Consider the following 27,886-nt stretch of genomic DNA (forward strand, 5'->3'; position numbering starts at 1 on the left):
CTCTTGTTCTGTTAATATTTGTAGACTCTCAAGTTATGTTCCCCCTTTCATTCCTGATATTGATGATTTCTGGCTTCTTTCATTCAGTGTAGCTAGAGGTCTATCAATTTCATTGACTTTTTTTTTTTCTTTTCTTAGAACCTTTTTTTGGTTTCATTCATCTTTCCGGTTTTTCAGTTGTCTGTTTTATTGATTCCTATTCTTGGTCATTTTGTAAGTGTCTACTTATTTTGATTTAATTTGTTCCCTTTTCTTCTAGCTTTTTATGGTGGAAGCCTAGGTTATTGGTTTTGACCTTGGCCCCCCAATAAAAGCACAAAAAAACTACAAATTTCCTCAAAGCACCTTTTTATGTTCATTCATTTCAAGATATTTTCAGATTTCCCTTGTAATTTTTTTATTTGGCCCTTGAATTATTTTAGAAGTATGTTGTTTAATTTGTAAATGTTTAGGAATATTCTAGATATCTTTGTTATTGATTTCTAATTTAGTACCATTGTGGTAAGGGAACATACTGTGTATAGTTTCAATCCTTTTAATTCTTAAGACTTACTCCTGGCTCAGCAGATGGTCTGTCTTGGTAAATGTTTCATAGGCAGTATAAAAATTTATATTTTTATTTTGTTGGTTTACATATTCTATAAATACCATTTCAGTTGAGAGGACTATTCTAGTCTTCCTTATCTTTGCTGATAAAAGAAAAGAAAAAAGAGTCTTCTTTATCTTTCGCTGTACCTGTTCTTCCAGTTACTGAGAGAAATGTTGATGTCTCCAACTGTATTTGTATACTTGTTTGTTTTCTCCCCTCAGTTCGTCAGTTTTTGCTTCATGTGTTTTGTACTTCTGGTATTCTGTACATACACACTTAGAATTATTCTGTGTTCTAAATGAATTGACCCTTGATCATTGTGAAATGTTCCTCATTATCTTTGGTAATATTTGGTTTGTCTTCTATTTTATCTGGTATCAATATGGGTATTCCAGCTTTTTTAAGATTTTGATGTATTGGGTGTATCTTCCATCCTTTTACTTTTAACCTGTTTCCTTATTTTAGTGTGGAATTCTGATAGCTAACATATATTGATCTTTTTATTGGGTTTTTATTTTTTTTTATTTTTTTTAAAGATTTTATTTATTTATTTGACAGAGAGAAATCACAAGTAGATGGAGAGGCAGGCAGAGAGAGAGAGAGAGAGGGAAGCAGACTCCCTGCTGAACAGAGAGCCTGATGCGGGACTCGATCCCAGGACCCTGAGATCATGACCTGAGCCGAAGGCAGCGGCTTAACCCACTGAGCCATCCAGGCGCCCCTTTATTGGGTTTTTAATTGGACTATTTAGACAATTAACATTTAACTTATTTATCGGTGTGTTTGGGTTTAATCTATCATCTTGCTGTTTGTTTTCTATTAACCCTTCCTTTGTATTAATTATACTTTTCTATTTAATCTTCCCTGTTGGCTTATTCCCCTACTGGCTTATTCTTTGTTCTACCTACCTACCTATTTATTTATTTATTTATTTATTTATTTATTTATTTTTAGTGGTTACTCTAGGGTTTATACTGTGCCTTTTTAGTTTACTACATTCTATTATCAAATAATATTCTATCACTTCTCATATAATGTAAGACCTTTATAACAGTATTTTTCCATTGCCTCACGGTCATTTTTTTCTTTCTGCACTTCTCTATTATTATTATTATTTTAAATTATTTTTATTTTTTTAACTTTTTTCTTTCTTTAAGATTTTATTTATTTATTTGACAGAGAGATCACAAGTAGGTAGAGAGGGAGAGGGGGAAGCAGGCTCCCCGCCAAGCAGAGAGCCCAATGTGGGGCTCGATCCCAGGACCCTGGAATCATGACCTGAGCCGAAGGCAGAGGCTTTAACCCCCTGAGCCACCCAGGCTCCCCTATTATTATTATTATTATTAAGTAATCTCTCTACCCAGTGTGGGGTTCAGACTCACAACCTTGAGATCAAGAGTCACATGCTCTACTGACTGAGCCAACCAGGTGCCCCAAAGTGTCTTGAAGTTCACTGATCTCTTTTTCTGCAGAGCATAAACCACTGTTTGTCCCATCCAGTGAAATTTTGATTTTGAATATTATATTTATATTTTTTTAATTGCTAGAAGTTCTATTTGGCTCTTTTAGATAACCCCCCATTTCTCTCTTCACTATATTCCTGTTTTCAGTTATGTTCTTGAATATGCAACATACTTGTAATAGCCCTTTCAATGCCTTTGCTCCATTTATTCCTCCATGCCTTTTATTTCCAGGTTTGTCTCTCTCTATTGACTGATATTTTTCTGGCTGTGTGTCATATTTTCCTGTTTCTTTGTCCAGTAATTCTTAACTGAATGTCACATATTTGCGAATTTTATATGTTGAGTCCTTGATTTTGTGGCATTCTTTTAAAGAGTATTGGACTTTTTCCTGACCGGCATTCTAAATCGCATATTAGTTTGATTTTTTCCTAAGCTTTCAAGGTCCTTTCAGGTGGGTCTATAGTAGCTTTTATTCTAGGGTTACTTTCCTTTTGCTTCTGTGGTGTGGATCTTCTGGGGTCACTACTGCCTTGTATATTCAACAAGGTTTTTCCCTTCTTGCTTGAAGGAACTTTGTTGAAATCTTGGCCCCATGTCAGCTCTGAGAAGCCTTTGTCTTACAACTCCCTGGTAACTTTCTTTCCTTAGATATTCTTGTTAGCTGGTCTAAGGAAATTTTACTCTTCTCATGTACAGGTTTTTATTTAGCTAAAAACTCTCGGGAACCCTCATTGAAATTATTGGAACTCTTTCTCTCCTCTCTGGAACACTGCCCCATAAATTCTAGCCACCTTGGCCTCCTTGCACTTTTTTTCTCTGTCTCCTCAACTCAACAAGATTGCCAGGTTCTGTCTGGTTCTTCCTCCCTGCTCAGGAGTGGTTAATTGCTTCCTGACTGAGAAGCTTGGGTGATGGTAGGCCTTGCCTTGTTTGTTTCCTTTTTTCTTTTTCAGGGATCACTGTCCTGCACTGCCTGTGTCTGAAAATAGTCCTTTTCCTATATTTTATCCTGTGTTCTAGCTGTTTGCAGTGGGAGGATTATTCTAGACCTGCTGAATCCCTCATGGTCAGAAATGGAAACTGAATCATTCCAGAATGAATTTTTAATACTTAACGCCTTTACAAAATTCTGAAGCTCTCAAGCAGATTTTTTACCTAACATTTAACCATTGATTCACTTTTCCTCAGTATTGTTATAAATGGTCTTTTATCAACTGTAGGAATGTTTGTTTATTTTTCAATTCAAAGTCCATTACAAACTTTAAATCAGAAACTGACCCAAGGAAAATGATTTATCATACCTCATAAATTTCACAAATGAGGGAAATGAATTTTTGAATATGTAAAAATTCAATATAATGGGATGGTCATTTTAAATATAAAATTATTACTTAAAACTTCATTAGAAACACAAAACACTAAACATACCAGTGGGTAAGTACTTAAATGAACCATTTGATGTAATGTTTTAAAGTATTAACCCTATCATTGTAGAGTGTAAACATGTTCAGTATACTTTAGACCAGGAATTGGCAAACATTATCTATAAAGGGCCAAATAATGTATTTTAGACTTTGTGGGCCATATGGTCCCTGTTATAACAACTCTGCCTTTGAGAGTACAATAGCAGCTATAAGCAATATGTTAAAAAATGAGCTAGCAGTGTTCTGATAAATCTTTATTTCTAGACAACAAAATTTGAATATCATGTAATTCTTTACATCTCAAAATACTCTTTGTCTTTTTTTCTAACTGTGTAAAAATGCAAAAGTTTTTCTTACCTTGTGGGCTATATATAAACAAATGGCTCGTCAGATTTGGCCCCTGGGTCATAGTGTGACAGTCCCTGCTCTAAATTATTAAAAAGCTCCCGGGTAAGCTGTAGGATTTTAGTGGAGTGTTGTGTTTTAATTTCAAGTGATATTTTTATTTGAACTATTATCTACTATTAGATAGCAAAGTAAACAATATCATACAATATGGAGCCAATGTTTTGACTGATGGATTGATAGATTGACTTTAGAGTTGGGTGTGGTGTGAGGGAAAGGGAGAGAGAAAATCTCCAGCAGACTTACCCCTCTGACTCAATCCCATGACCCTGAGGCCATGACCTGAGCCCAAGTTGAGAATCAGATGCCTAACTCACTGAGCCAACCAGGTGCCCTGCTTTGACAGATTTTTAATGTCAAAGGTTATATCAGGAATCCTCAGGCAATTGGCATACTTAATTTTAAAAAGTTAAGAATTTAAAATAATCATTATTTTATTGTTTTCATTATATAGGAATTAATAAATAGGTTTAAAATCAGGACAGTTTCCTCATTTTTTTTAAAATTGCAGTGTAACTGGCATACAACTTAATATTAGGTGAAACTGTATTTCAGATATACAACATGATGATTTGATATTTGTATATATATTGCAAAATGATCATCACAATCTACCATACAAAGTTACAGAATTGTTTTTCTTATGGGAACTTTTAAGATTTATTCTGTTAACAACTTTCAAATATGCAATACAGTATTATTAACTATGGTCACTGTGCTGTATATTACATCCCTATGACTTATTTATTTATAACTGGAAGTTATACTTTGTGACCATGCTTTTTGATGAGTGTGCTATTTCTCACAAATTCTCATTTGTTTGAATAATTCAGAAACTTTTCCATCAATATTTTAAATTCATTCCTATCTCATGACATGTATGTCTTAAGTCTGGAACATTGTTCTAAATTATTGCATGTATGGCTTATTTCATTCAGTTTTAACTTGAACATCATGTCCTCAGAGGTCTTCCTTGATGCACTAAAAGTATCTATACCTCCCCAATCTTTTTCTAACACCCAGTTTTATTTTTTTCAGAGCATCTGAAATTAGTTATTTGTCTCTTTCTGTATTACAATGGAAACTCAATGAAAGAAGAGATCTTGCCTCCCTTATTACTTCTTTATCTCTCCAACATTGCCTTTCATTTAGTAGGCCCTAAGTATACGTGTGGTTGGAAAGAAGAATAAATGAAAGTATGGCTAATGCATGATTTGTAGAAATATTTGACATGGTAATATACATTATGAATTGCTAAAAGGAAAACAGTAACTTTACCTCAATTTATTTCACTACAGAATTACTTTCTTTTTAAGCATAGAGCTGTATTGGGATAGAGTCTAATGATAATTTGGTTTTTTTCTTTTTAATTTGTAATAATTTGAAATTTACATACAAGTTGTAAAAATAATAATTTTTCCTGACTCATTTGAGGGAGTAAGTTGCTGACCTTATCACCTCTGAATACTTTAGAGTCTATTTTCTACAAAAATATTCTAAAAAAAAAACTAGATAAAATTACTGCAATCAAGAATCTAATATTGATAGATTAGCACTAATACACAAGTCATGCAGATTGTCCTGGAATACGGTGGTAAAAATGCCCATAAAAGAAAGAGATACAGCATACAGGGGGCCTCAAAATTTGCATTTGTATTCCTTTTAATTTCATGGTTTGATGTCTAAATTCAAATGTGCAGAGGAGACTCCGTAGAGCCTTGAAGAAAATGATAGCTGACGTGAGAAGTTGTTCAGGTGATATTTCTAATCAGATTTTAAGTTTGAGTCCTATTAAACACATTAGGGTTTTTGTTGAAATCTTAGAAGGCTTCTGTCTTAGAAGTAAAGACTATAAGCCCGAAGGGATTTATTCTATTAACATACTATTCTATTTATTCTACTAACATAACTATTCTATTAACATAACTATTAACATACTTCAAAAAAAGGGTAACAAAATACAGAGTTTCTATAGCATATCATCTGTATTGTCCAGTATAGAATAATAAACTATTCATCATGTGAAGAACTAGGAAAATATTACCCATAGTTGAGAAAAAAAGTCAATATGGATGTTAGTTAAGGGACAGTAACTTTAAACCAGCTATTATATAATGGTGACTATCTCTGTAGAGAGAGAGGTAGAAACTATGTTTTTTTATTATGATTTATTATGATCAGTTAGCCAACATATAGTATATCATTAGTATTTGATGTAGTGTTCACCGATTCATCGGTTGCATATAACACCAGCGCTCATCACAATTCATGCCCTTCTTAATACCCATCATCCGGTTACCCCATCATTTGGCCTCCCTCCCTTCTGTAACCCTCAATTTGTTTCATGGAATCAGAGTCTCTAATGGTTTGTCTCCCTCTCTGATTTCTTCTCCTTCAGCTTTCCCTCCCTTCCCTGTGGGCCTCTGCACTATTCCTTATGTTCCACATATGAGTGAAACCATATGATAATTGACTTTCTCTGCTTGACTTATTTTACTTAGCATAATCCCCTCCAGTTCCATCCATGTCCATGCAAATGGTAGGTATTCATCCTTTCTCATGGCTGAGTAATACTCTGTTGTAATATGAACCACATCTTCTTTATCCATTCATCTGTTAAAGGACATCTTGGCTCCTCCCACAGTTTGGCTCTTGTGGACATTGCTGCTATGAACATTGGGGTACAGATGTCCCCTTCTTTTCACTACATCTGTATCTTTGGGTTAAATACCTAGTAGTGCAATTGCTGGACTGTAGGGTGGCTCTATTTTTAACGTCTTACGGAAACTCCGTACTGTTTTCCAGAGTGTCTATACTAGCTTGTATTCCCACCAACAGTTTAAGATGGTTCCCCTTTCTCCACATCCTCAACAACATTTGTTTAGAAACTATTTAAAAAACAACAAAAAAAAAGGAAATTATAGAACTGAAAATATAATACTGAAAATAAAAAATTCACTGGATAGACTTAATAGCAGATGAGAGATGGCAAAAAGGGAACCTTGACAGAACTGTAGAAATTATCTTTCTCTGAAAAACAGAGAAAAAGATTAAAAGAAAAGAAAAAAACACAGAAGCTCAGTGACCAGTGGGATTACAATCAGTCAACCTCATGTATATTAAACCTAGAAGGAAAAGAGAGAAAATGGACCAGAATTTTTTTTAAATAATTACAGATTGAAAACTTACCAAATTTAGTAAAATACTAATTTGAAGAGCCAGGAAGCTCAATGAAATCCAAGAAAAATAAATGAAAACTAAATCTAGGCACGTAGTGGTTACACTTCTAGAAACCAAAGATCAAGAGAAAAGTCTTGAAAACAGTCAGAAAACAAAAGAAACCTTATACACAGTGTAACCAGGGTAACAATAATATTAATGACTACCAACTTATTGGAATAATGGAAGCCAAAAAATATCTTGAATAAGAATAATATATTTTGAAAGAGCTATGCGGGAAAAAAAGTACCTTTCAACTCAGAATATTATACTGATTATAAATGTCATTCAAAAATGAAGGTAAAATTGGGGCGCCTGGGTGGCTCAGTGGGTTAAGCCGCTGCCTTCGGCTCAGGTCATGATCTCAGGGTCCTGGGGTCGAGTCCCGCATCGGGCTCTCTGCTCGGCAGGGAGCCTGCTTCCCTCTCTCTCTCTGCCTGCCTCTCCATCTACTTGTGATTTCTCTCTGTCAAATAAATAAATAAAATCTTTTAAAAAAAAATGAAGGTAAAATAAAGATGATTTCAGATTTTTAAAAAAGTATTATTGTCAGCAGACCTACAATGTAAGAAGTAATAAAAGAAGGTTTTTAAGTTGAAGGGCAGTGATACCAAATGGAAACTGTTGTATAGGAGAAATGAAAACCACCAAAAACGATAAATATAAAATGCTTACTTTTTTTTCCTTCTGTTATTTTCTTTAGAAGAAAGATGACTTTTTTTTTTCTTTTTGAAAGCTGAGGTCTTAAAGCAAAAGTTAAAACCATTTTACTCTGGGTTTTATAATAGAAATAGAGGTATGATATATGATAACATTAACAAAAAGGGTTTTGTAGTAAATGGAATGATATCATTGCAAGATTCTTATGCTTTGCATGATATTCAATATTAATTTTAAGTAAACAGTGGTTATTTGAGGATGCATATTCTTAGAGTATCATACCCGAATAGAAATATCCAGCAATTAAAGTAAAATATCGCAAGTATTTGATTAACTGAAGTTAAGGCAGAAAAATGTAGAATAGAAACAAAACAAAACAAAAAGCAGGAAACAATAGAAATAGAAAACAAACAACAAAATGGTAGTTTTGAGCCCACTCATTTCAGTAATCATATTACATATTGATGAACTAAACTCTCCAATTAAGAGTCAGATATTCAGACTGGATAAAAATACAAGACCCAACTCTACCCTGTCTACAGATTGCACATATGAAATGTTAAGGTTTAATTAAACACTGTTTCTGTCTCTTTGGGTAAGATTTCAATGGCTATATTATGATGGAATACCTACAAGTCTGAAAATAAATTATCCAGAAAAAATAATTTGGGAGCTGAGAGGACAGGAAAGCAGGATGGATTATAGGTGGATAATGGAACACTACATTGGGAAGAGATTCTAGGTTCTCATTTCAGTTTTGCCACTGACCAAACACCTACCCTTGGGAAAATACTTTTCTACTACTTTGCTAGGTTAGCAATATGTATATACCCATGTGTTCAATTCTTTTTCACATTCAGATTTCAAAGTAAAATTGGCATAAATTGCATTTTTCTTTTTGAAGGACTCCTCTAATAATGGAAAGAAGACTGAGTAATTTTACCACTGTGTATGTTATCCTGGACATAACATTGTTTACCTATTTATCGTCTACCTATCTACGCTTCCTTGACGATAATCCTCATATATGCCACTTAATGTTATTGTTAATATTATTATGTGCCACACAAAGTAGAGGTATAATCATTGTAAAAATATTGGGTGTTATTTTCATCATGAGTAACCCAACCGTGTTGGAGTTAGACATTGTTTGATGGTACACAAACAGAAACTTCCATTTTAAAATGCATTTCTGATGTCTTAATATTTATTTATTGAAAGGTTCAACTCTGTAATAAGCACAATCAGGAATCAAAATAAAAAAATAATTACATTTCTCTTTCTCTTTCTACATAACTCTTGTAGTTATTTTTCTTGTATCTTGTGTTACATAGAAAATAAATGAGGGTTTGTGCTTGTTTGAATGTACATATAATTGGTGTCCCAGAGTCAGAAATAGATAGGAATTTGTTCATTTAATTTTAGGGGATACCTTGTATACCAAATTATAAATATGTTTCATATTTGAGCCTAAAGTAAAATTGCAAAGTAGCTGGAGAAGCTTTCGCATTTGGAGATACCTACTTCCATATTTTACAATGGGTATATCAGAATTGGACATTGTTACTTTTTTATAATTGGATTTTTATAAAGATAAAGTAAGGTTTAATATTTCTCATTCGATTAATGCTCTTACCTTTGACTCTTACATAGCTGAAAACAGAAGAGTTCAAAGACAATCAAGTGAAGTCTTAGAAAGTTTCAAGTGTGTCACTGCTAGTTTGATTCTTTTCTTTTTCTTTTTTTTTCAATTTATTTATTTTCAGAAAAACATTATTCATTATTTTTTCACCACACCCAGTGCTCCATGCAACCCGTGCCCTCTATAATACCCACCACCTGGTACCCCAACCTCCCACCCCCCCGCCACTTCAAACCCTTCAGATTGTTTTTCAGAGTCCATAGTCTCTCATGGTTCACCTCCCCTCCCAATTTACCCAAATTCCCTACTCCTCTCTAATGCCCCTTGTCCTAGTTTGATTCTTATACATTACTTGGTTCTTAATTGAGTGTGTAGGATTCTATCCATGTGTCCACTTAAGTAAGGAAGTTACTTCTTAAATGAATAAGACTAATTATAACTGTTGAAAGAGGGTGAAATTAAGAACATTCTAAAGGAAAGAAAAATGTCCAATGTATCAATAACTAGTTTACTCCAATTCAGCTCTTTATTTTTTTTCTCTTGCAGTAAACATTGAAGTCTTCAGAAAACAAGTAAAGGAATCCAAGGCAAGGAAGAAAGTAAATTCATCCTGGAAGGACTCAAAGCACTTTGAAATTTTAAACGAATGTAATGATAGCTGCTAAAACCACCTTTGTCACCATAATGGATGAAGTACTTCAAATTTAAACGGTAACCAGAATTCTCATATCGTGTTACACTTCCCCTGAGAACTTTATATGACTTGAAAGGATTTCTTTTTAATTTTAAATATTTACCCTACAAATACCAAAGTATAGATAAAGCTGAAAACTTTATAATTTATTTGGCATAGTCAGGTCTTTGTTTTGGCCCTTAATGTTGACCCTGATAGTGCTCAAAAGAATTGTTGTTTTTTCCCCAGGTTATGAACTCCTTAACGTAGAAACAGCTAAGCTTATTTGAGTAGAAATATAGCATAGTACTAGTCTATTTATAGGTCCATTCTTCACCAAATACTTTTCCTTTCATAGAAATAACTTGGACAGCATGAAATGGTAGCATATGCAAAGGTTTTTTAGTCTTGTTTTCTGAACTTTCTGTTTTTAGTTTCCTTACTCTTGATCTTTTTGCCTTTCTACCTGACATCTTTTTATTTAATCATTATTTTCTCCTTTGCCCCTCCTCAGGAATTTAGAGTTATTAGAAACAAGAATCCAGAGTAGAAAAGAAGAGAAAAACTGGAAAAGATTATAAAATTTTTTCTTCTTGTGAAATTACAAGGACTGTTGCATTTCAGGTAGAACAGAAAGCAATTGTAGAAAGACTTAAGACTGCTTGTCAGTCTTCTTAAATCTCTTTGATCTTTGGCCGTAATTGTTACAGTGCATGTTTGGTAAAGATTAAAATGTTTGCAAAATTTTTAAGGCATCTTAGTGAACAATTCATTGCTAGTGTACTAATTTGATTTTGATGGTAAGCATTTGTTTGGGTCACTGTATCTTGGTAGTGAATGGGTGCAGTTGACTAAAAACTAGATTCCTGTGGTGAACTGCATATGTGAAAATCAATCAAATACACTATCAATTGCTAGTCCTAATAATTCTAAGGAATACACCACCTATTTCAAGGGCTTTATTCAAACTGACAAGTGTAACCCAGGATACAGAGTACCTATTATTATTCTTTCCTGTGCTAACATTAACTTTGATTTAAAAAAAAAATACCTGAACATTGATATTTTTAAAAACTTCTCCAATTGTTGCTTTAAACCTCTATGTAGGGTATAGTTAGCACTTCTCCATGCTCTTGTCACTACCACCCATGTAGTAGCATTTAGCCCTTTCTAAATGTCCAGTAAATTCTTTTTACTTCTCAACCATTAAAAAATGATGTTGAAGAAAGTAACTTTTGAAACACTAAGGAAATTAAAGTGCCAAATATTCACTTACACAGGTAAGGTAGTATGTAGAAAGTCATCACATATTCTGTCTTCCTCAGTGATGATCTCAGTTTTCTTTACCCATTTAATTATGTCTGCTTCTATAATCTTATATAACCATAGTTTCATTAATGAGATTAATACATTAAACATCAAAAACAAACAATATTGTCAGAATTTTTACTGTGGTACTTTTACTACTCTTTATCAAACTCTTAATTCCATTAAATCTGTCTCTCAGTATTTTTGGTAACTATGGATAGGGTCATTGAAATCTTTAGATAGTGGATATTTCCAAGTATTAATTTCTACTTTTCTCACTGCCAGTTTTTTTTTTCGGTGTTATAATATTATCAAGGAACAGACTAGGATAGAACTCGACCTCTCTACAAAATAGAAGAACTGCGCTGATTCTCCAGATTCTAGCCCAGTTCAAAAGTCATGTAACTCACATCCATGAGGTACATAGAATTAAAGAAGACCATCTGTATTTACATATTTAATTTTTCTGGCCTCATTCAAGCTAAGTGCCTCTAAAATCCCAAGTCTATGATGTTTGAAAAAGGAATGGAATTAGATTTCTAGTTGTACAATTAACAGGATTTCTAACTTGTACAATTGGGAATTCAAATTTCTAATTGTGCAAACTACCATGGATACTTTGAAGAGGCTAATATTTAAACATTCTAGCTATATGATATTAAAGTGGAGTCAAACACCCAGTTTTATCTAAATTCATTTCATTAGCTTAAAGTTGTGATTCTTGGGGATATGTTCTTGCAGAGTACAAGACCACTCTAAACAATATATCCATCTAGAATCTTATAAAGCTTGGTAGGCCTTTAGAACATCCTCTATAGCACCTTTATTTTGCAAAACTCTCCTTATGAAGGGAAGTCTGTGTAAAATTTGCACAGAAAAAAGGAATTAAAAATAATAGTGATTAATGTGTATTGAGTGATTACCATATACCAAGCACTGGGATCAGTGTTTAATATGCATTATCTTGAGTTTCACAACTGTATTTGACATGGATCTTATTGAATATCTCCATTTTACATATGAGGAAGCACATTCTCAGAAAAGTTGCTATTTTTATTTCTCTTAACAATTTTTTATTATGAAAATTTCCAAGAATTAAGAAAAATTCAGAATAATTTAACAATCACCTTTCTCTCATCACTAAGAATGAAATGAATGCTAACATTTTGTCATTCTTGCTGAAAGAAATTAAACAATTTAAGAACACGTGAAATCCTCTTTATATCACTCTCCAATCTCACTCCTATCCTTCCTTTTCCAGAGAAAATGCTCTATGAGGTTGGTGAAATACGTGTTTACAGTGCGTGTACTCAGAAACAATATGCAGTATAAATGGTAACATTTTGCATTTGTACATTTGCATCTTTCATTAATGCACTTTTGTATCTTTTGTTGATGTGTGATATATAATTGTATTTTTTCATATGAGTTCAAAATAAAATAGAACACAGTAGAGTAGATAATATACTCTCGTCAGTTGTGGAGATTTGCTGTTGTGTTGTGGCTTTGTTCTCTTGCTACCCAGAGTGCTGCTGTCATCGTAGTAAATCTGCATTGTGTTTTGGAAGACTGTAATTCCATCATTCTGTAGGTTTTCAAATATATTTTTAAAGACTCTCGGGAAAACAATTACTTTTGGGGGCTGACATCTGTTCTAATGTTAGATTTCTTTTAAACTTTACTACTGAGATTAGAAATATTCTCTAGTATAGTCAAATGAGCAAGAAATAACTGTGTCATGTGGTAGCAATTCTCTGCTACACATGTATTACCATTAAGTCCCTGGTGCTGTGTGTGAAAATACTGTAACAAAATGACCCAGGGAGAGGATGTTTATCTGGACTTTGAGAAGAGCTTAGAAGTCCTTTCACCAAAGGTCTAGCCCTGGCTGAGGGACTATTGAGGGAGAGAGAGAGGAATCTGCAGCAATTGTGAAGGACATTACCAAAGGTGTTAACATATTTTAACCCTTGGAGTCATTGTGCCAACTATAATTAGCAATAAATGTTTTAAGTTAATGACAATAAGCTGGAATACCACTAAATATCTGAGGCTATTGCAGAGCATAAAAAAATGCAGAGAACTCCCTTGTTTCTGTTCCTAAAAGGAAAATTCACCCGTCATGCTCGTATAACAGTGAAAAACTGGAAATCAACAAAAAATGCTTGTAACAGGCAAGCCAGTTATTCCCAGTCCTACTGGTACTTTAATTCTACAGTAATTGGCCCCATGTAGTAGCAACAGAATAGTGGAAGAAAAAAATAGCATTGTCATTCTCACTTGTATGTTTTGAAGATTAAAATTCTAGCACATGGTCACAGGAAAGCTTTTCTAAAATTGCCAAATTGTAAAAATGAAAGGAAACTATTGATCCCTAAGAAACCCATTCTTCTTGGAATTGGGCCCAGAGTTTGTTTCCTTCCTCTGGTTTGGTGTATAGAAAGGAAGGAAAGCATAAAACATTCTGGTGCTGTAGAACTCTCTACTGATAAATAAAAGGCCATTGTATAACTGGCAGGTAAGTTTCACATGAGGAATGTTTAAAAGGAAACAAGACGCAGATGCTTTGTTTAGATGCAAAGTGGAGAAATGTAGTTAGTAACTTCATTTCCAGATAGATTTCTTAACTAGTATTTCTATCTATTGCCCAACCATCAAGAATGAAAAATCACTAGGCCCTTTGTACTCCAATGTACAGCCTCCCCAAATCACCAGGCAGGTGTCCAAATTTTTTTTAAAAAAGTGTGCCAGCCACAATGAGATAGGATGCCACATCCACAAGGATGTCTATAACTTAAAAAAAAGGGTGGGGGGGGGAGGGTGAATGGCAGTGTTGGTGAGGATGTGGAGAAATTGGAACCTCATACATTACTGGTAGGATTGTGAAATGTCTCAGCTGCTGTGAAAGTTAGGTGATTCATCAGAAAGTTAAACATGGAATTATCATATGACCTAGGAATCTCACTCCTAGATGTATACTCAAAAGAACTGAAAACAGGGTCTCTCTCAAATGTGTGTATACAAAATGTCCATAGTCACACTATTCACAATAGTCAAAAAGTGAAAACAAACTAAATATCCATCAAGAGATAAAATATGAACAAAACTTTGGGCCGATATATTCAAAAATTTGAATGGAAAAATTTGGAAGACCCAAAATACCAAGGTTCTCAAGAAAAGACACATAATCCTGAATAGCCCTATATAATTAAAGAATTGAATTTGGAATTTAAAACTCCACTAGGGGCGCCTGGGATGCTCAGTGGGTTAAAGCCTCTGCCTTCTGCTCAGGTCATGATCCCAGGACCCTGGGATCAGGCCCCGCATTGCTTCCCGTCCCTACCCCCCACCCCCACCCCCACTGTCTCTCCCTGCCTTTCTGCCTACTTGTGATCTCTGTCTATCAAATAAACAAATAAAATCTTAAACACTCCACTAAAGAGAATTCTAGGCCCAGATGCCTTTATTGGCAAATCCTACCAAGCATTTAAGGAAGAAATAGTATCAATTCTGCACAAACTCAGTCAGGAAATGAAAGAATAAAGAACACTTCCCAACTAATTTATAAGATCAGTATTATCATGACATCAGAATGGGTTAAAGATAAATACAAAATTAAGAATTGTAGACACAGACTCAAAAATTTTAAAATATTTTCAAATAAAAAATAGCAAAATGTAGAAATAATACATTATGATCTCTAGGTAGGCTTTATCTCAGGAATAGAAAGTTGTTTTAATCTTCAAAAATGAATCTTAGGGGCGCCTGGGTGGCTCAGTGGGTTAGGCTTCTGCCTTTGGCTCAGGTCATGATCCCAGTGTCCTGGGATCGAGCCCCATATCGGGCTCTCTGCTCAGCGGGGAGCCTGCTTCCTCCTCTCTCTCTGCCTGCTTGTGATCTCTCTCTCTCTCTCTGTCAAATAAATTTAAAAAAAAAAAGAATCTGTACAATTCACATAGCAACAAAAGGGAAAAAATATGATGATCTCAATAGTTAGATACTGCATGAATTCATGATAAAGAACTCTCAATGAACTAGGAATAGAAGCAATTTCCTCAACCTGGTAAAGGGCAAATATAAATATCTTGTAGCTAATCTCATACTTAATGATTAAAAATGGAATGCTTTCCTCTTAATATAGGAATAAGGCAAGGATGTCAACATTGTGCTAGAGGTCATAACCAGTTCTAAAAAGGGAAGAAAAAGAAAATAAAAGGAATACCAATTGAATAGGAAATATGGACTCTGAGAAACAATCTGAGGGTTTTGGAAGGGGGGCATGGAGGTGGGGTGAGCCTGGTGGTAGGTATTATGGAGGACATATATTGCATGGAGCACTGGGTATGGTGCAAAAAACAATGAATTTTGGAACACTGGAAAAAAAATAAAATTAAATTTTAAAAAAAGGGAAACATTTGCAAATAAAATTTTTGCAAATAATGTTCTATGTAGAAAATCCCAAAGAATCTATCCCCCAAAATCTTTTATTACTATTAATAAGTAAATTTAGCAAAGTCACAGTATACAAGAATCATTATATAAAAACAAATCATATTTCTACATACTAGTAATTAACAATTAGAAGTTGAAATTTTAGAAAATGCCATTTATAATACTATAAAATATGAAATAGTTATAAATTAAATGAAAAAATATTCAGCATCTGTCTGCTGAAAACCTACAAAGCCCTGATGAAAGTAATCAAAGAAGATTTTATTAAATGGAGAAGGATATTGTGCTCAACTATTGGAAGAGTCACTATTGTTGACATGCTGGTTCCCCCAAATTGTTCTATAAATTGAATGAAAACCTTATCAAAATCCCAGGAGGAACTGTTTTGTAGCAGTAGACAAGCTAATTCTAAAGTTTATTTGGACAGGCAAAGGAATAAGAAAGGCCCTAACAATTTTGAATAGGAGCAGAATTGATATCAAGATGTAGTATAGAACTAAAATAATCAACCAGTATATTGTATGATTATTGAAAAAATAGACACATAGATCCATGGAAAAGAATAAGCAGTTCACAAATAGATCTATACGTATATGGTGGATTTTTCAACAAAGGTGTGGAAACAATCCAATGAAGAAAGATTAATCTTTTCAATAGATAATATTAACCATTTATTTTTTAAAGATTTTATTTATTTATTTGGGAGAGAGGGTGCATGCAAGCAGGGGGAGCGGCAGAGGGAGAGGGAGAAGCAGACTCCTTGCTGAGCATTGAGCCCAACACGGGACTCACTCCCAGGACCCCTGGATCATGACCTGAGGCTAAGGCAGATGCTTAACTGATGGAACCACTCAGGCCCCTCTAGTATTGAGCATTTAAAAACAAAACCAAAAAGAAACAAAAGGGCATTGGCTGTTGGCTTAACGAGGGCCTCAGAGGTAAATGAAAGAGAGGATTCACCTTGTAGAAGTGGATTCACCTTGTAGAAGTGGAGAAAGTAATAAGACTGCCACAAGCATAGAAATATCAAAATGATAGAAGGAATTATTAGAACTTGTTTCACCATTTGAGAAGCATTATGCATTATAGGAAATATGTATATACATTATGAATAAATAAAGATTCATTTAATCTACTAATGTACTATTGACAGACCGCTATGTTAGACTGAAGGGGCATTATATAGGTCCCTTGAGGGAATCCTATATAAACAGTAACAGAACATTGATGAGTGTTGTCACACTGGTTGGTGCCAAGAGAAGGAGAGTGAGCTCTGAGTCCACTGAAGAATGTTAATTGATTCAGTGTCCCTTTGAGGACTTTGAGAAATTGTTAATTTGATAGTCAGCTAAAATTCAATATGGGATGTCTTCCATCTGCTGCCATTTGAATCTGTGGTAATTACCTTAGGCTCAAAGAATAGACAAAGTGAAGGAACCTGATGTGGTTTCCTTTTATCTTTCCTTTTAGATGTCATTTGATCTGCTTTAAAGTGGGTAATCTTTCTCTTGCCTCCAGTTGCTGGCCATTCTTTGCAGTCTCTATCACACAAGGGAAGTAGCAAAAGAATTTTTTCAAAGACTGTCAAAACTGTAGGAATGAAAGATCACTCTCCCATAAAAGAGTCTCCATGATACTCCACACACATGGAGAAGTTAGAGTTGCATGTGATCACTTTGGCCAACCTTCTGTGGGTTTCTAATATATATTCCCCTCTCTTTTGAAGGATTATTCATTGCAACTTGTACTCACACTTTCCCTAAAACAAGTACTTCTTTTATTCTCCCCCAGTCTTCTATCACTTAGCAAGAGCGTTGGTGGAAATTGCTTTTCCATAAAAAGAACTGTGCCACCTACTCTTCAAATGCCACTGATTAAGAAAATCATTGATTCCCCCCTCCCTGGGGAATAAATTAGGCTTCCCCCTGAGAGTAGAAAAAAATAAATAATGGGATATAAAGAATGAAGATGGCTGTGTGTTATGAGAAAAATGTTTATGCAGTTGCCATGGAAATAGCATGCAGGCATTCAAACCAGGAGTTTATGATAAGTCTGTATTTGTCAAATATAAATCAGATATGAGTAACATTTGTTCTCATTCTTGGCTCGGATTTAGTCCAAAATGTGTGGTTATGTAAAATATGCTCCTCTTATAGGATATTTGCAGGAAATGTCAATACCAGGGGCTGCCGTCTTTTAAGATCATATATTTGAGGCATAGAGGTGATGCCTCAAATTGCTGTTTGTTACAGCACTGTCAGAGTGCCCACAGCTGAACTTTCCTATGACATTCATAATTAACAGGGCTAATTAATTTTCTCTCAGTGAAACATGCACAATGTTGGACCTAATTTGTATTGGCTAATTATTTGTGAGTGATGTCAGATTCTAAAAATGCACAGTTTGAGACTTTATTCTTAATGTATTTCTCAAGTGGAATAAAACACAACAGGCATGGTTTCTGAATGACTGTTACACTTTTCTGTCAGAAGACATCAGTTAGCCTTTAATTTCATGCTTTACAAGTGAGGCATGATAGAAATCTAGAGAGGGCATATATGAATTTTGAGAAAACAGAGAATTTGACATAATTTTCCACAATTTGAACTTTTTTCACTAATTCCAAAGATAATACAGACAATGCAAACACTACCTGCAGCCACTGCCAGAATAGTTGGAAAATCTATAAATGATTAGAATATGCTCTATTTATAGAAGATAGTGTGGTAGCCACTTAATTCCAGTACTCCATCTGTCTATGCCAACTTCGTTAGCCATTTCATAGCCCATGATATCTTTACCCTGTGTATTTTCTCCTCTCTCAGATTTCCTATGAGACATCTTACATTCTTTGTAAGCAGATAGCCTAGAGGCCCACTTTCTTATTGAAGCAGTAATTGCCTATGGTCCAATACATATAACTAATTTAATGAGACCAAATAGTTACACAGATGGAACAGTGGGAAAGTACTAATCAGAGAGAGTTTTTGAGAAGAGATGAGTTTTTGAGTCAGACTTTAAAGATAAAAGCCCTTTCTGAGGTCATTTTGACAACATGTTTCAAAAGTTTTAAAAATACAAGTACCTGTACTATTTAAAGAGATGAAGATATTTGCAAGGATTACATTAGGAGGGTGTCTTCACTAAAGCATGTTTATTAGATAAAATTTGGAAACAAATATCAAAATATAAAGGAATGGGTAAATAATTTTAGGATAAATCTAGATAGGAAAACATGCTGCCATTTAAAATAATGTTATTAAAGAATTCATGTTGATATGGAAAAATATTCATAGTATATTGTTCAATGGGAAAAACAGGGTTTTACTTGGAATTCTATCAAATCTGTAGATCATTGTGGAGAAAATTTGCATCTTTACTCTGTTGGGTCTTATAGTTAATGAAACAGTGTCTCTTCATTTATTTAGGTCTTTGATTTCTTTCATTTGCATTTTATAGTTCTTAGCATAGAGTTGCTGTACCTGTTTCCTTAGACTTATACACAAGGATTTCATTTTTCTTTTCTTTGGGGGGGGTGCTGTTCTAAAAGGTGTTTTTAAATTTTGATTACCATTTGTATATTGCTTATATATAGAAATGCAATTAATTTTTGCATGTTGACCTTGTATCCTGCAATCTTACCATACTCCTTTATTAATTCTAAGAGGTTTCTTCATACATTCTTTGGGATTTGCTATGTATACACTGCATGTCATCTTCAAATTGGCACAGTTTTATTTCTTCATAATCTGTATGTTTTTTCTTTCTTTTGCCTTATTGTACTGTGTAGGACTTTCAGGATATTGTGGAATAAGAATAATGAGAGTGGGCATCCTTGTCTTTTTCCCTATTTGGATGGAAAAGCAGTTTTTTTACTATGAAGTATGATGTTAGCTGTTGTTTTTTTTCTTTAATTATGTTAAAGAAGTTCTACTCCTAGTTTGGCCAGGGTTTTCAAGATAGTGGGTATTGGGTTTTGTCAATTAATTTATCTGCCAATTGATATGAACATGAAGACTTTCCTCTTTGGGCCATTAATATGATGGGTTACATTGATTAATTTTTAAATATTGAACCATACTTACATTCCTAGGATGAACCCCACCTGTTTATGGTACATTTTTCTTTTCATATATTACTGGATTCAATTTGCTGATATTTTGCTAAGAGTCTCTCTCTCTTTTTTTAAAGATTTTATTTATTTATGATAGAGAGAGCATGAGTGGGGAGAGAAGCAGACAGGTAGGGATAAGGGGAGAGAATCTGAACTAGATTCTGTGCTGAGCACAGACCCCCAGGCTTGATCTCATAACCACGAAATTATGACCTGACCCAAAACCAAGAGCCGAAACTTAACTGAGCCACCCAGGCACTCCCCTTGCTAAGAATTTTTATGTTTATGTTCACGAGGAATATTGGTCTAGTTTTGATTGGTTTATTTTGGAAGTTGTGTGCTGTTTTGCTGGTTTGGGCATCAGAGTAAAGCAGATCTAAAAAAATTTCCTTTTTCACTTTCTGGAATACATTGTCTGGAATTGGTATTATTTCCTCTTGAAATGTTTGATAGAAATAGAGAGTAAGACCATTTTCTCCTTAGTTGTTTTTATTTTGTTTTGTTTGTGGAAGGCTTTTAACATAAATTCAATGTCTTTTATAGTTATAGGGCTATGTAGTTATCTGTTTTTATCTGAGGTGAGTTTTGGTAGCTTGTGATTTTCAAGAGATTGATCTATTTAATCTAAGTTGTCAAATTTAAGTATTTTAGTATTTAGTATTTTAGTATCTATTGCTCATACTATTCCCCGCCCCCCTTTTTTAAGTATCTGTAAGGTCTGTAGTGATAGCTTTTATTCCTAATAGTGGTAATTTGTGTTTTCTCCTTGTCAGCCTCACTAGAAATTTATAATTTTATTAATATTTTTGAAGAATCAGCCTTAGGTTTTATTGTTTTTCTCCTTTCCGTTTCAGTAGTTTCTGTGCTTAGTTTTTTTTTTTTTTTCTAATTTCTGCATACTTTGGGTTGATTTTTGTTGTATTCTATTTTTTTTTAAGATTTTATTTATTTATTTGTCTCAGAGAGAGAGCACAGGCAGGGAGAGCAGCAGGCAGAGGGAGAAACAGGGAGAAGGAGAAGTTGAGCAGGGAACCTGATATAGGACTGGATCCCATGATGCTGGGATCATAACATGAGGGCAGATGCTTAACCAACTGAGCCACCCAGGTGTCCCTCATTATTTTAAAGATTTATTTACTGATTGATTAGAGAGAGAGAGAGAGTGTGTGTGTGTGTGTGTGTGAGAGAGAGAGAGAGAGAGAGAGAGAACAAGCAGGGGAGGGGCAGAGGGAGAGAGAATCCTCAAGCAGATTCCCTGCTGAGCACAGACCCCCCCCACCCCCCATGCAGGGCTTGTTCCCAGGACCCTTATATAATGACCTGAGCCAAAATCAGAACCCAGATGTTTAACTGACTGAGCCACCCAGGTGTGTCTGTCATATTCTAATTTAATGATAGAATCTTAGATTATTAAATTATTAGTTTGAAACTTTCCTTTTGTAATATAACCATTTAATACTATAACTTTCCCAGTGAGCACTGCTTTAACTGCATCTCACAAATTTGGAAATTTTTGTAATTTATTTTGTTCAGTTCAAAATATTTTATAATTTCTCTTTAGTCTTCTCTTTGAATCAAGGATTATTCGTTTAGACAATTTCCAAGTGTTTAGAGAATTTCCTGTTATCTTTCTGTTTTTTTCTACTTTTTATGATCAGAGAACATTCTTTATGATTTTTGTTCTTTTAAATATCTTAAGGTTTTTTCATGACCTAGGTTATGGTGTATCTTGGTAAATGTTTCATGTATATTTGCAAAGAATGTATATTCTGCTATTGTTGGATAAAGCATTCTATAAATGTCAATTAGTTTCAGTTGCTTGATGGTATTGTTTAGCTCTTCTGTATCCTTACTGAATTTTTTGTCCACTGTTTGCTGAGAGAGGAGTGCTGAAGGTTTCCAACTATAATGGTAGATTTATCTATTTCTCCTTTCAGTGTTGTGTTTTTGTTCTTACATTTTGAGTCATTCTTCTTAGGTTCATACACATTTAAGAGTTGTTACACCTTCTTGGTGAATTGACATTTTATCATTTTTCATTTTATCATCAAAGGTTTCTCTTTATCCCTGTCAATTTTCTTTACTTTGATAGTATAACCACTCCAGCTTTAGTTTGATTAGAGCTTTCAGTTTATATTTTTCCTTCTTTGTACTTTAAACCCATCTGTATCATTATATTTGAAATGAGTTTCTTATAGATACCAAATAATTAGGTCATGATTTTTTTTTTGTGAAGATTTTATTTATTTATTTATTTGACAGAGAATGAGCACAAGTAGGCAGAGTGGCAGGAAAAGAGAGAGGTAGAAGCAGGCTCTCCACTCAGCAGGGAGTCCAATACAGGACTCAGTCCCAGGACTCTGGGATCATGACCTTAGCCAAATTAGCTGCTTAACTAACTGGGCCACCCTAGCCCCTCAGGTCATGGTTTTTAAAAAATCCGTTCTCATAGTCTCTTTTAAACGGTGTGTTTATACTATTCTATAGTATGCATAATATTTGCATCTAATGTAATTGACATTTTGAATTTAGGTCTACCATTTATTTTCTGTTTCCACTCTTGTACATCCTGTTTTCTCTTTCCTGCCTTATTTAAACATCTTTTGGTTTTCCATTTAATTCACCTATTGTGTTTTTTACTATACTTCTTTTATTTTTTAAGATTTTATTTTTTTATTTGACACAGAGAGAGAGACAGAGCACAAGCAGGCAGGGCAGCAGGCAGAGGGAGAGGGAGAAGCAAGCTCCCCATTGAGCAGAGAGCCCAACACAGGGCTCAGTAAGAGGATCCTAGGATCAATACCTAAGCTGAAGGCAGATGCTCAACTGACTGAACCACCCAGGTACCCCTACTATATGTCTTTGTTTTAAAAAAAAAATTAGTATGCTCTAGGGATTACAATGTACATATTGAATTTTTTATAACTACAGTCAATATTTTACCACTTCAGATAAAAGGTAGACACTGTATCACTATATATAGGTGGCTTTATCCCCCCCCCCACTTCCCCACTTTAGGTTATAGTTACCTTATATATTATATTATATGCATTGAAAACTGTAGCAGGTGATATTATAATTTTTGCTTTTACCTGTCAAACATATTTTAAAGAATTCAAAAGAAGAATATTTATCCAGGTATTTACCCTTTCTCTTTTTCATTATTTTTAATCTTCTGAATTCCATCTGATAACATTTCTCTTTGCCTAAAAAAAAGAAAAAACAGTTCTTTTGCAGCATATCTGCTGGTAACATTTTCTCTTGGTCTCCTTCATCCAGTGTCTTTATTTGACCTTACTCCCTGAGGAACGTTTTGATGAATATAGAATTCCTAGTTGATAGTTCTTTCCTTTCAGTACTTTAAAAATATTGTGCCATTTCATACTGGCCTCATGGTTTCTGACGAGAAATCCATAGTCTTTCAAGTCAGTTCCCTAAAACTATTGTTTTTCTTTGGCTGGCTTCAAACTATGTTTGTTTTTTGTTTTCATCAGTTGGGTTAGGGTGTCCTGGTGTGGATTTCTTTAGACTTCAGCAAGTTCAGTGAGCTTTTTTGATCTGTGAGTTTATGTCTTTTGCCAAATTTGGGAATTTTTTAGACATCCAATTTTTTTTTAGCCCCATAATCTTTTTATTTTCCTTTTGGGACACCAGGAGCATAAGGGTGGACCTTAGGTTATTTTTCCAAGAGTCCCTGAGGCTCTTTAGATTTTAAAAAAATTTTATTTCTCTTTCTTGGTCAGATTGAATTGTATAATTTCTATTAACAGTTCTCAAGTTAACTGACTCTTCCTTTTCATCTGCTATTCAGCCCTCCCAGTGAATTTTTTCATTTAAAAATGTATTTTACAACAAAAACCATAGGTAAGAGTAAGAAAATAGGAAGCACAGAAGCAAAAAAAAAAAAAAAATTAAAGTATATCTGTAAGGAAAAAAAAAGTATATCTGTAAGAATCAGTCAAGAGAAACCCAAGGTAAAAGGATATAAAGATGGTACCAAATATGTGAAACATGAAGGGGAAAGGAGTAAAGAATGAGTTCAAATTTAAGTGAATATTATCTTAATATATATTGCTATATGCAGATGTTATATATGGTAATCACAAATCAAAAAAACACTGATATGCAAAACCTAAAGAGTAAGAAACCCAAGTATATCACTAAACAAAACCAGCAAACCATGAAAGAAAGAGAAGGATCAGAGAAAAACTACAAAACAACCACAATACAAGTAACAAAGTTGCAATAAATACATATCAATTAATAATTACTTCAAATGTAACTGGACTAATGCTCCAATCAAGAGACATAGGGTGAAAGTGGATAGAAAAATGAAACCCATATATATGCTGTCTACAAGAGACTCATGTCAGACCTAAATATACCTGCAGATTGAAAGTGAGGGGATGGAGAAACATTTATCATGCAAATGGATGTAAAAAGAAAGCAGAGTAGCAATGTTTATATTGTGCAAAATAGACTTTAAGACAAAGTCTGTAAAAAAACAAAGAAGGACACTGCATAATAATAACGGGGACAATCCAACAAGAAAATGTAACAATTGTGAATATTTATGCATCCAACATGAGAGCACCCAAATACATAAAATAGTTAATAACAAACATAAAGAAATCAGTAATACTACAGTAATAGTAGGGGATTGTAATACCCATTAATGACAGATCATCTAAAGAAAATCAAGACTGAAGCAGTAGCTTTGAATGACATACTGAACCAGAGGGATTTAACAGATACATTCAGAACAGTCCATCTGAAAACAGAAGAAAACACATTCTTTTCAAGTGCACATGGAACAGCTTCCAGAATAGATCCTATATTAAACCACATAGTAAGCTTCAAAAAGGTTGAAGTTATACCATGCATCTTTTCTGACCCCAGTGCTATGAAGTTAGAAATCAACCACAAGAAGAAATATGGAAAGGCCACAAATACATGGAGGTTAAGTAACATGCTACTAAACAAGGAATGTGTCAACTAAGAAATCAAAGAAGAAATAAAAAATTACGTGGAGAGAAATGCAAATGAAAACAAAATGGTGCAAAAATCTTTGGGATGCAGAAAAAGTGATTCTAAGGGAAGTTTATGAAATACAGGCCTACTTCCAGGAACAAGAAAAATCTCAAATGAACAACCTAACCTTACACCTTAAGGAAGCTAGAAAAAGAACAAATGAAGGAAATGATAAAGATTAGAGTTTGAGACCCATTTTGAGGGCAGCAATTACTTTTTTTAAAAAAGAGCAGAAATAAATGATAGAGAAACACAGTAGCACAGATCAATGAAACCAGAAACTAAATAATAATAATAATAATAATAATAATAAAACAAATCAGTGAAACCAGGAGCTTGTTCCTTAGAAAAGATCACAAAATTGATAAGCCTCTTTCTGGACTCATTAAAAAAAGAGAGAGAGAGAGAGAGAGAAAAGCCTCAAATAAAAATCACCAATGAAAGAGGAACTATAATAACCAACACCACAGGCTTCTGTGGTAATTATAAGAGAATATTGTGAAAAACTATATGCCAACAAAACAGACAACCTGGAAGAAATGGATAAATTCCTAGAAATGTATAACCTACCAAAACTAAACAGGAAGAAATAGAAAATTTGAACAGACTAATTACCTGCAAGGTGATTGAATCAGTAATCAAAAACTCCCAACAAACAAAAGTCCAGGACAAGACGGCTTCACAGGGAAATCCTACCAAACATTGTTTTGAACATTCAAAGAAGAGTTAAAACCTATTCTACTCAAATTATTTCAAAATATAGGAGAAGGAAAACTTCCAAATTCATTCTATGAGGCAAGTATCATCCTGAAACCAAAAACCAGGTGAAGATACCATAAAAAAAGAGAACTTCAGGGACGCCTGGGTGGCTCAGTTGGTTGGACGACTGCCTTCAGCTCAGGTCATGATCCTGGAGTCCCGGGATCGAGTCCCACATCGGGCTCCCAGCTCCACGGGGAGCCTGCTTCTCTCTCTGACCTTCTCCTCGTTCATGCTCTCTCTCACTGTCTCTCTCTCAAATAAATAAATAAAATCTTTAAAAAAAAAAAAAGAACTTCAGGCCAATATCTCTGATGAACATAGATGTAAAAATCCTCAACAAAATACCAGCAAACAGAATCTAACAGTACACTAAAAAGCATCATTTACCACAATCAAGTGGGATTTATTCCTGGGATGCAAGGATGGTTCAATACTCACAAGTCAATTAACATGATTGAATTGATTGATCAACACATCAGTAAAAAAAAGGGTAAGAACATATAATCATTTCAGTAGATGCAGAAAAGGTATTTGACAAAGCACAACATCTATTCATGGTAAAAAAAAAAAAAAAAAAAACCTTTAACAAAGTAAGTTTAGAGGGAGTATACCTCAATATAATAAAAGCCATGTATGAAAAACCCACCGCTAATATCCTCAATGGGGAAAAACTGAGAGTTTTCCTCTAAGGTCAGGAACAAGACAAGGATGTCCACTCTCACCACTTCAACTGAGCATAGTACTGGAAGTCCTAGCCACCAGCAGTTGGACAATAAAGCAAAATAAAAAGCATCTGAACTGGTAAGGGAGAAGTAAACTTTTCATTCTTCATAGATGACATGCATCTGTATACAGAAAACACTAAGGACTCCCAAAAAACTATTAGAACTGATAAATGAATTCAGTATATTAGTAGGAGACAAAATCAATATACAGAAATCTGTTGCATTTCTATACACTAATGAATCAGCAGAAAGAGAAATCAAGAAAATAATCCTATTACAAGTTCACCAAAAATAATGCAATACCTACAAATAAACCTAACCAAAGAGGTGAATGACCTATACTCTGAAAAGTATAAAACAGTGATGAAGGAAATTGAAATGGAAAGACATTCCATGCTCATGGATTAGAAGAACAAATATAGTTAAAATGTCTATACTACCTAAAGCAATCTACACATTTAATACAATCCCTGTCAAAATGCCAACAGCATTATTCACAGAACTACAACAACAACAACAACAAAATCCTAAAATTTAATGGAATTACAAAAGGCCCCAAATTGCGAAAGCAATTTAGAAAAATAAAAGCAAACCTGGGGGTACCATAATTCCAGACTTCAAATTATATTGCAAACCAGTAGTAATCAAAACAATATAGTAGTGCCACAAAAATAGAAACATAGATCAATGGAACAGAATAGAAAGCATGGAAAACCCACAATTATATGGTCAGTTAATCTTGCACAAAGCAGGAGAGAATATCCAATGGGAAAAAGACAGTCTCTTTAACAAATGATGGTGGGAATGCTGGTCAGTTACATGCAAAAGAATGAAATTGGGCCATTTTCTTTAACATACACAAAAATAAGTTAAAAATGGATTAAAAACCTAAATGTGATATCTGAAACCATAAAAATCTGAGAAGAGATCACAGGCAGTGTAATTTGTCTGCCCCTGGCAAATTTTTTCTGGATATGTCTCCTGAAGCAACAGAAACAAAAGCAAAAATAAACTATTGAGACCACATAAAAATGAAAAGCTTCTGCGCGGTAAAGGAAACAATCAACAAAATTGAAAAGCAGCCTACTGAATGGGAGAAGGTATTTGCAAATAACATATCTGGTAAAGAGGAAGTATCCAAAATATATAAAGAACTTAATTCAATGCCCCAAAACCAAGTAACCCAATTAAAAAATTTCCAGAAGAAATGAACAGACATTTCTCCAAAAAAGACATCCAGATTGTCAATAGACACATGAAAATAACATCCAGATGCTTAACATCACTCATCATCAGGGAAATGCAAATCAAATCTACATTAGATATCACCTCACACATGTCAGAATGGCTAAAATTAAAAAAACACAAGAAAAGTGTTGGCAAGGATGTGGAGAAAAGAGAACTTTGGTGCACTGTTGG

At 34.1% G+C, this 27,886-nt stretch overlaps 1 protein-coding gene across 3 annotated transcripts in view; it reads left to right on the forward strand.

Annotated features, from left to right (window-relative positions):
* PEAK1 (pseudopodium enriched atypical kinase 1) overlaps positions 1–27,886 on the forward strand; it is a 332,635-nt gene that overhangs the window by 145,552 nt on the left and 159,197 nt on the right. For all 3 annotated transcript variants that reach the window (XR_006381652.1, XM_044230658.1, XM_044230659.1), the window contains one exon: positions 9,949–10,113. The gene's annotated coding sequence lies outside the window, so the exon portion shown is untranslated. The remainder of the gene's footprint in view (positions 1–9,948; positions 10,114–27,886) is intronic.

This window comes from Neovison vison, chromosome 13, assembly GCF_020171115.1.
Source record: "Neovison vison isolate M4711 chromosome 13, ASM_NN_V1, whole genome shotgun sequence".
Taxonomy (NCBI): domain Eukaryota; kingdom Metazoa; phylum Chordata; class Mammalia; order Carnivora; family Mustelidae; genus Neogale; species Neogale vison.